We start from the raw sequence: 10548 nt of genomic DNA, 5'->3' as shown, positions 1-10548 counted from the left end.
GCCCGCCAGCGCCCCTGAGAGCAGGGCGCTCCTGCAGAAAGGCTCGTGCCCACTTAGGGCGTTTCCCTCTCCAAGACAACTGTTACGGTCAAGCGACAAAGTAGACGATCAGGGCATTACTGCTAGAACCAATCACAGTGCTCTGACAGATAGAGGAGCATGATCCTCCGATCAGCGCTCCTGATCCTGTCGGCTATGGTGATCCTGTCCCGTACGAACGATCAGGAGCACCTAATATAAAAGGCTACACCCACAACCCGGACAGGTAAGCAATATTCTCCAAGTAACATACACAAAACCCTAGAATACCCAACTGACTTGACAGCCGGAGTGTCTTTCTGGGAGCTCCTCCCGGGAAACGGCTGACGGCCTTCTTTTCACTGTGACCTTGCAGGAGCAGCAAAGCAATCATTGTCGGAGTTCGAGTAGACGGAGATCAAGGTCACATCAGTGTTTGAATACAAATGCATTTATTATAAAATGGGTGATTATAATATATATATATATATATATATATATATATATATATATATGTTTTTACAAAAGAAATATATACAAACACTTACTTGAGTGCATATAAATATGTTTTTACAAAAGAAATGTATACATTTATTATGAAATGGGTGTTTGTATGCATTTTGTTTTTGTAAACTACATATCTATATACATTTTTATTATGAAAACGGATTTCTATATATTATGTACTTAATAAATAACTATTTTTATAAATTGGTATTTCGTATAAAAAAAAAATTTAAGTTTTTATATAGAAAAGACAAAACTGCAAAATTAGTCCATGTGGTTTGCAAAAAACTTTAGATAGGGTCCAAAAAGTTTTCAACTTGCATGGAAGGTCCAAAATGAAGAAATTTCTTTGATTTTAGTCCAAAAATACTTGAAAAGATGGTTATGCCCTTTTATTTTATTTTTTTGTTTATTTTATAATTATTCTAATAGTATTTAACCTAAAAAGAAAAAAAGGAATTATCCCCCCCCCTCTCTCTCTCTCTCTCTCTCTCTCTCTCTCTCTATATATATATATATATATATATATATATATATATATATATATATATATATATATATATATATATATATACAATCGCATTAAACGCTACACCTTTAAATCCTAAATCTATCAGTATACAAATAAATTCTAATCTTCGTCGTCTTCTCTGATCCAGATCTTCATTTTCCCACCCCCACCATTGCTTTAATTCAGATCCATTGGAGACAACAAATTAGTATCTCCACCGAAAACTTTCACAGAAGCCTCGGAAATGACTAATCGCAAAATTATGGCTACCAAGATCGTTCACGACCATCTCCGCCTTCCAATCTCGCACCTGTAACTAGCATCTGCCATCGGTCTGTTCTCTATCTAATGTATCACCACTTATCTAGAGAAAACAATTACCAGGGTACCGCATCTCTCCAGCATTCGATCATCCTTCATATTCTTTCAAATCTTATTCAGCCAAGGAAAGCCTCACTCCATTGAATCCAAACGAAATCAGAATTTCAATTATGTCCATCGAACCGCATCACAAACGAAAATTCATACATTTGAAAACTCCTTTTGATTAATTTTCATTACCTTCCCATTTCGAAGCTCACAAGAATCAATAAACAAATCCCATTCATCAACACAAAGAATTTCAGATAAAAATTTGAGCATTTATATCTTTAATGCCAAAAAACTCGAAAAGAAATTTATTGGGAAAATCTTAAAATCAATCCATTAACAGATTTTAATAAAGAAGAAGATGCGATAGTGAAGAGGATTTCAACATCGAAAACTGCATCAAAAATGAAAAACCATACCCTGTATCTCTTTTATACACAAATGAAGGCCCCAGGACCCATGAAATTTCAATGAAATTACCATCTCCATCCTTCGTCTTCTTCGTAGATTTCCAGATAAACAACAGCCACCATTATCTCCAAGAGACTAATTAGGATGAAGATAAAGAAACCCATATATGATTGTGAGGCGACCATCAGGCTGAATTCTTTTCTGATCAGACAGCCACGAACAGTAGGGATCTTGATGAGATGTGGTTCTTGCTGAGGTTTCATCCTTGTCATTTTCATAGCCTCTGATTAAAAGATATGTGCTTGAGAGGATTGGAAGTATGAAAATGGCGTGGAGAGAGAGAGAGAGAGAGAGAGAATAGAGGGAGGGCATCGGTGGGGGTAGGGTGGGTAGGTTAATGCTTTTCTTTTCTCTTTTTATTTTAATAAATTATGTAAAATAATTTCAAAAAAAATACAAATAGAAATAAAAACGGCAAAATTGTCATTTCAAGTTTACCAAGGACCAAAACCAAAGAAAATTCTTGATTTTGGACCTTCCATGCAAGTTGAAAACTTTTTGGACCCTATCCAAAGTTTTTCGTAAACCACAGGGACTAATTTTGCAGTTTTGTCTATAGAAAATATAAGATTGTTTGTGTGGAAACATGTTTTTTTTGTATAACTATGATTTTGTAAAGAAAAAACATATTCGAAACAAAATTTTAAGAAAAAAAAAGTCGTAAAAACAACTAAGTTAGGATGAATCCATGACAAAATTCTAAAATTTGGGCCAAAATGGTAAATTGTGGACCAAATTTGTAATAAAATTTCAAATCGGGGCCAAAAGTTCAAATTTTGGACCAAATTTATAATAAATTTTGAAATATGGTCCAAAAATGTAATTTTCAAAAATTGGATGATCTGTTGACCGGGTAAAAGGGTTAAATTGAATACGATTACCGGTTTTCGGGACTTAATTGAATAAAAAAAGATATAATGACTAAATCAATTATCATAAAAATATGTAAAGAATTTATTGCAGTTTTCAGTATTTTTAATGTATGACTATTTATATATAATCAACTTCAAACGATGATTATGTTATTTAGTTCGCGTTTTGGATGAAAATTCATTATTAATACATAATATTTGTTGTGAATTGTGACAATCGGTTTATATTTAGCTTTTTTAAGTATTTTGATACGTCTATAGCTTTTATGTTCATATATAACCGGTTCAAGTCTCGTCATAGACAAATAAGTAATTAGTTTAATAAAAACAAATAGACTTCTTGAGTTAAGTAGTTATGAACACCATCTCCTAAACTCCAACACATGCATCATCTTTAATTGCATCATCTTTCATCAGTAGTTTTTTTTTTTTTTTTTTGATATTTTCTAACTGATAACATAAAAATAAGCATCAAAAAACACATAAATTAAAACACAACCATATTGTGGAAACACAAAAATAGTCGCTCCTTGTTTTGTTCCTCCACTTCACATTTTCTACTTTGTATTACTAAGAAAAAAACACTCTTGATCCCTCTTTTTCTTTATATCTGCTTGTAACAATATGATTTTTACATAACACCTCCGGTGATAAAAAAAAATGATTATTTAAACATTGCATTCATCAAAGTTACAGTACTAAATCAAAGTGTATTGTTATTTCTTCCATTTAGAACGTAAAAATAGATAATAACAATTCAGTAATCAGATTAGACCTTTGACTGCCAAGAATCACATGCTGCGATGAGGAGGAACATTAAGGTTGAAAAATATTTTTTAAGGAAAAAGCATTGAAAAAGGACGAACATAAAATCTTACAAAAATCATATGAAAAATACATTCTAGATCCACTTTTTCTTCAACTTAAAACCATCTTACAAATGACTTGTTTTCCCTTTCATTTTCCAAGACATACCACAAAAATAAGGATCAACTCATGAAGCTGAGTATGTTGTTGTACGTGCATAAGAAAACCATAGAAAATAAATAGGTTGTCGATGTTGAAGACTGATTCAAAGTCAGTGAAATAAAGTGAAATAAGTGCTCTCGTGTGTGTCTTCATAACTGTTGAAGTCTTTCATATTTCCCGCTTTTACTTTTAGTCTTTTCATGTTTCCAGCATTTACTTTTTTAGTTGTAAGTGCTGCTATATATTGCAGCCTTCTGTTCTTTGTTTTTCACTAAATAATACACGAGAGCTTTTCAGCATTTTGCATTGTTCATTTGTTTTGAACCAACATTGTGGTATCAGAGCTTAGGTTGCATTCCTAAGTCTCTCTGGTTTGTTTTGATAGCACAGAACCTCAACACTATTAGCATGTCTCACCCTCAAATTCCAATCTTAAAGGGAGACTCCTACAAGTTCTGGAGTACCAAAATGAAGACTTTGTTCAAGTCACAAGATTTGTGGGATCTTGTTGAAAGTGGGTATGCAGAAGCAAGCACAGATGAGACACGTTAGAAAGAAAATCAAAAGAAAGATGCAAAAGCCTTGTTTTTCATCCAACAAGTTGTTGATGAAACAATCTTTCCCAGAATTGCTGCAGCAGACACATCACAAGATGCCTGGAACATTCTCAAAACTGAATATCAAGGATCAGCAAAGGTGATCACAGTTAAACTCCATTCCCTAAGAAGGCAGTTCGAGACCTTAAACATGAAACCAAGTGAAACCGTTCAAGAGTATCTTGCAAAAGCATCTTCAATTGTGATTCAGATGCATGCTTATGGAGATAAAATCTCTGATGAAGTTGTTGTTGCAAAAGTACTGAGGAGTCTACCTTCTAAATTCGACCATGTTGTGGCGGCTATTGAAGAGTCAAAGGATCTTGCAACATTTTCCTTTGATAAACTGATGGGCTCACTACAAGCACATAAAGCAAGAATCAACATATCTCAGACTCAAGATGGAGAACGTGCATTTCAGATCCAAGGAGAACAAGGTAGATATTCCTTTGGTCGAGGAAGAGGCAGAGCATCATCTCGTGGTTGTGGTCGAGGGAGATCACAAGGGTCACTAGTTCAATGTGATCATTGCAAGAAGTTTGGTCATAAAGAAGAAGATTGTTGGACAAAGCAAAACCAAGCAAAGTACACTAAAGAGGAATTTGAAGAGAAGGAAGATTACTTGTTCATGACCCACATTCATCCGGTTGATGTTACAAATGAGATATGGTATATAGATAGTGCATGTTCTAATCATATAACCGGTGTACGTGACAAGTTCAAAAGCATGAACACGGCAGGAAAATCACGTGTTCGTCTCGGTAATGGCCAACCAGTTGCGATAGAAGGAATAGGAGCTGTGACGGTTTGCATCGACGGAAAGGATAAACTCATTAGTGATGTTCATTTTGCACCAGGTCTGGCCCACAATCTGATAAGTGTAGGCCAATTAATTGAAAATGGATTGAAGGTAGAATTTGAAAATGATGCTTGTGTGGTAAAGAAACAAAATGGTGAAGTTCTATTATACTCAAAAATGACTGGAAATAGGATGTTTCCAGTAGATTTTTCACGAAAAGAAGGATATATGATGATGAGTAGCAAGGATGATGAGTCAAGATTATGGCACTATCGATATGGTCATTTGTATGTAAAAGGTCTACAACTATTAACAAGCAAACAAATGGTGAACGGGCTGCCAACCATAAAAGATTCTACCCATGTGTGTGAAGGGTGTGTCTTGGGTAAGCAAACACGAAGATCCTTTCCGAAGGGGCAAGCAAGACGAGCAACAGAAAAACTGGAGATAGTATGTGCAGATATATGTGGTCCAATGAGGACAGAATCACACTCGGGGAGTAAGTACTTCTTGCTTTTTATTGATGATTTCACTCGTATGTGTTGGGTCTACTTCATCAAAGCGAAATCAGAAGCTTTTGAGCACGTCAAAAAATTCAAAGCCCTTGTAGAAAAACAAGGAAGCAATGTAATCAAGATTCTAAGAACTGATAGAGGCGGTGAATTCATGTCAAAAGAATTCACTACATTATGTGAAGAAGAAGGAATAAGAAGAGAATTGACAGCTCCTTATACACCTGAGCAAAACGGAATCACAGAGAGGAAGAACAGGACTATTGTGGAGATGGCTCGATCAATGCTAAAAACAAGTAAGTTGTCTGACTCATTTTGGGCAGAAGCGGTAGCCACAACTGTGTATCTCCTCAATCTATCACCCACCAAAGCAGTATGGAATAAAACACCTTTCGAAGCCTGGTATGAGTTCAAGCCCACTGTTGATCATTTGCGTGTTTTTGGCTGTTTATGCTATGCATTGGTCACCACAAATAGGCACAAGCTAGAAGAGAAGTCCAAGAAATACATCTTTGTGGGCTATTGTACAATGTCAAAGGCCTACAGGTTATTCGATCCTATAAATAAGAATATTGTTATCAGCCGTGATGTGATTTTTGAAGAATATTCAAGCTATGTGGATACATCGGTTCACACGAACTTAATGCCACAACCAAATTCATTTGAAAATGTAGAAGATAAAGTGCATGATCATCCGATCAATACACCCATGTCTCCTCCATCAAATCCGACACCGAGCTTTACTCACTGTGAATCATCTCCTGCTACGCCCTCAAGGACCACACCTGGCTCTTCTGATGTGTCGTCTCCAGATACTCCACTACTCAGATATAGGAACTTGAATGACATTTATGATAGCACTCTAGCCCTGTTCGCTGGTGATCCAGTCTCAGCAGATGTGGCACTTCAAGATGTTAACCGGAAGAAAGCAATGGAGGAAGAAATTATGGCGATCGAAAAGAACGAGACATGGGATCTGGTGGAACCTCAAGCTGGTAAGCATCCAATTCCTTTGAAATGGGTTTTTAAAAAAAAAGTTCAATGCAGATGGTAGTCTCCAAAAACATAAAGCAAGATTAGTTGCTTGTGGTTTTCAACAAGAATAGGGTGTAGATTTCAATGAAACATTCTCACCGGTGGCAAGAATTGAGACAATAAGGTTAATTCTTGCATTAGCTGCACAACAACAATGGGAAGTTTACCAGTTCGATGTTAAGTTGGCATTCTTAAACGGGGACCTAAAAGAAGAAGTTTTTGTTCAACAACCCGAAGGATTTATTGTTCCTGGGCAAGAAGGGAAGATATATAGGTTGAAGAAGGCATTATATGGGCTTAAACAAGCTCCGCGTGCATGGTATAGCAAGATTGACAACTTCTTTCGCTTCAACGGTTTTCAGAAAAGTCCTAGTGAACCCACCATGTATTTCAGGAAGCAAGGTGATGCAAGGATCATGTTAGTCAGTCTCTATGTTGATGACATGATCTACACAGGGTCGTCTAAGAGCTCATTTATCAATTTAAAATGGAGATGATGAAGACGTTTGAAATGACAGACTTTGGAAAGCTACATTATTTTCTTGGGATCGAAATAAAGCAAATAAACACCGGTATTTTTATTGCTCAAGAAAAATATGTATCAGACATGCTAAAGGGTCTCAACATGGAGAATATTGAACCAGTCACAACTCCTATGAACACCAATGAAAAGCTAACATGTGAAGATGGCACAGGAATGACAGATCCTCAACATTACAGGAGCATAGTTGGGAGGTTAATCTACCTCACTCACACAAGACCAGACATAAGTTTTGCAGTGGGAGTAGTCTCAAGATTCATGCACAAACCCACAAAACAACACTATGGAGCTGTCAAAAGAATTATTCGTTACTTAGCTGGTACCAAGCACTATGGTATCTGGTATTTGAACTCGAAAAGGTTTGTGCTAAAAGGATACATTGACAGTGATTGGGCAGGATCACAAGAAGACAGGAAGAGTACAACAGGGAATTGTTTCAGTACTGGGTCTGGAATAATTTCATGGCAGTCAAAGAAGCAAGCAACGGTAGCTTTATCATCAACTGAGGCGGAATATGTGGCAGTCACAATTACCGCGTGTCAAGCTGTGTGGTTACGAAAACTTATGGGTGATCTTATGCAGGAACAAAGGGAACCAACTGTGATTTACTGTGACAATCAATCAACAGTTGCCATGACAAGAAACCCAGTTATGCATGGGCGTACCAAGCATATTGAAATTAAGCACCACTACATTCGAGACTTGGTGGCAGCAGGTGTAATATGGGTGGAGTTCTGTCCTACTGAAGAACAATTGGCCGACATGTTCACTAAGGCTCTTCCGCTTGCACGTTTTCAGCGTCTCTGAGCTTGTATTGGCATTGGAAGCTTTGAATCAAAGGGGGGTGTTGAAGACTGATTCAAAGTCAGTGAAATAAAGTGAAATAAGTGCTCTCGTGTGTGTCTTCATAACTGTTGAAGTCTTTCATATTTCCTGCTTTTACTTTTAGTCTTTTCATGTTTCCAGCATTTACTTTTTCAGTTGTAAGTGCTGCTATATATTGCAGCCTTCTGTTCTTTGTTTTTCACTGAATAATACACGAGAGCTTTTCAGCATTTTGCATTGTTCATTTGTTTTGAACCAACAGTCGATTCTTATTAGAACCATAATGCAAGTACTAAAAAATCAATAAGAAAGAAAAGAGAGAAAACCGTAAAACATTATTTAGCAAAATGATAGAAAGATTGAGAACTTTTCCTTCATAAAAATGTCAAAATCTCGATATCGGTTATTCCCCCTTCTTTCTCCCACCTGGTAAACGTTTTGGACAATCTCTTTAGAACATTACATAACCTTACCAAAAAAACATAAGAAACTATACAGACAAATAAAAGCCATGCATATCTAGTATAATTCTATCAACCAAAGCTATTTTAGTAAGCATACAATAAATCACACGTGTATATATATATATATATATATATATATATATATATATATATATATATATATATATATATATATATATATATATAAGAATTATCAAATCAGTATGTAACTTAGAATACACTTGTATGGGAAATCAAGTGGGTAATCATCTAGAATAGTACCCTAAGGAACAAAGTAAGGATAACACTAATTAAGTGCAGAAAGTGGCTACATTTACATACAATAGACTTCATAAATTTTAATATAGTAGGATTTTTTGTGGTCAAGAAACAATTTTCTCATATGTTATCAAATTATTACAGATACTATCAACTTCTTAATCACTTTACACCTTTTTACTATAAATCTGTAATTTCCTACTTCATTTATATCATGCAAAGTATTCCATAGAAAACTAAATGTTAAAATACATGTATACACATATTGATAGATGTTATGAAAGTAGATCACAACGTTTATGCATAGAAAACTAAATGTTAGAATACATGTATATATACACATAATCGACTGCCATACTTCAAAATCAAAGAAATTTATGATCTTAAGACGTTAACTGATTGACATGATTTACACAAAAGTTTCATTATCTAATGAGAAATTAGCCCTTGTTGACACATAATTCACGTATAACAGGAATATTTTTGAAGTATAAATTTTGCAGTAAAATCTCAGAGTATTTTATAGCCTTTTGTGTAGTACATGACAAAAATGCAACTGAACCAAGTACATCAAATTATTATTTTTTTTTCAATTTTTCAGACTACTTGAGGGATTACTGTTAGTCTCTTTGAATTTCATCAACTATAATTCAGATTAGCAACCATATATGTTGAAGGGCATGGGCAGAGTTGTCATGTATGTATAGCAATTAGCAAGCACATAAGTTAACTGAGTGACATAATTATCACACCAATTAAACTTTTCTGTCACCAGGGATGAAGCAGCAGCCAAAATAGAACCAAATCAAATAATTAAAATGTCAGTGACCATATTTCTTTAAAGCATTCTATCGAACACCATATATGCATTCCAACATACAAAAGGATTCGAATAGTAGACTTACATCAACATGGACAAATGCAGCGAAAAGATAACAAAAATACATAAACTTTTGCATTTATTCAATAATAATAAACTGCTTTGCAAAAGAAGTTCATCATTAAATCAAAATGATTTGTTAACCATGTATAGATGGTGGTGTAATCGATTTTGATCATGCATGGTAAAGGTTTGAAGAAACCAAATGAATTCGACTACTGAAACTAACACTAACATTAAGAAGGAAATCGTATTTATACATCACTAGGTGTGAGTCTCGTGTATTACACGGGTTTATTAAAAAAAGTTGAATATAAAATAATAAGGATTAAGTTTTTCAATATATCTACCCTAATAAATGAAAACTAATTTCTTTGTTTAGAATTGGATTCCATAACATTTTTTGTTTTGAAAAAGTTATTGTATAAGTGAAAATTATGATGTGTAAACATTTAATTATGGAAGAATTGATTACTACCTAATTTGTAGTTGTACGTTTTTTTTTTGTATGATTATTGAAATTTAATTTAATGATTCTACATAACATAAATAAACTCGTATAAAATATGGAATTTACTTTTAAATTTAAGAAAATTGAAAGCACAAGAAAATGCCAAGTGGAAAAAGAAAAAAATCAAAAAATCCTACAAAATGACATGTATCAAACTAAATGAGAACATAACAATTGACAAAAACATTTTCATTTATTAGGGTAGATTTTGAAAATTGATTTTGAAAAAGATAACACTACATAAATTGCATGATTGATATGGCATATTGATTTCCTTTCATTCAAAAATGTATGATTTTGGAAAGAATAACACTACATAAATCGTATTTTTACATAAAATCATTTTTATTTACGTAATATATAACTCAATTGTATATTTTTATTTATCTCTTCTTTATTCTAAGATATTA

This window comes from Lactuca serriola, chromosome 7 (assembly GCF_051521515.1).
Source record: "Lactuca serriola cultivar US96UC23 chromosome 7, Lser_US96UC23_V15, whole genome shotgun sequence".
Classification (NCBI taxonomy): Eukaryota; Viridiplantae; Streptophyta; class Magnoliopsida; order Asterales; family Asteraceae; genus Lactuca; species Lactuca serriola.
The sequence above is the reverse complement of the archived record's forward strand: the minus strand, read 5'-3'. Positions refer to the sequence as shown.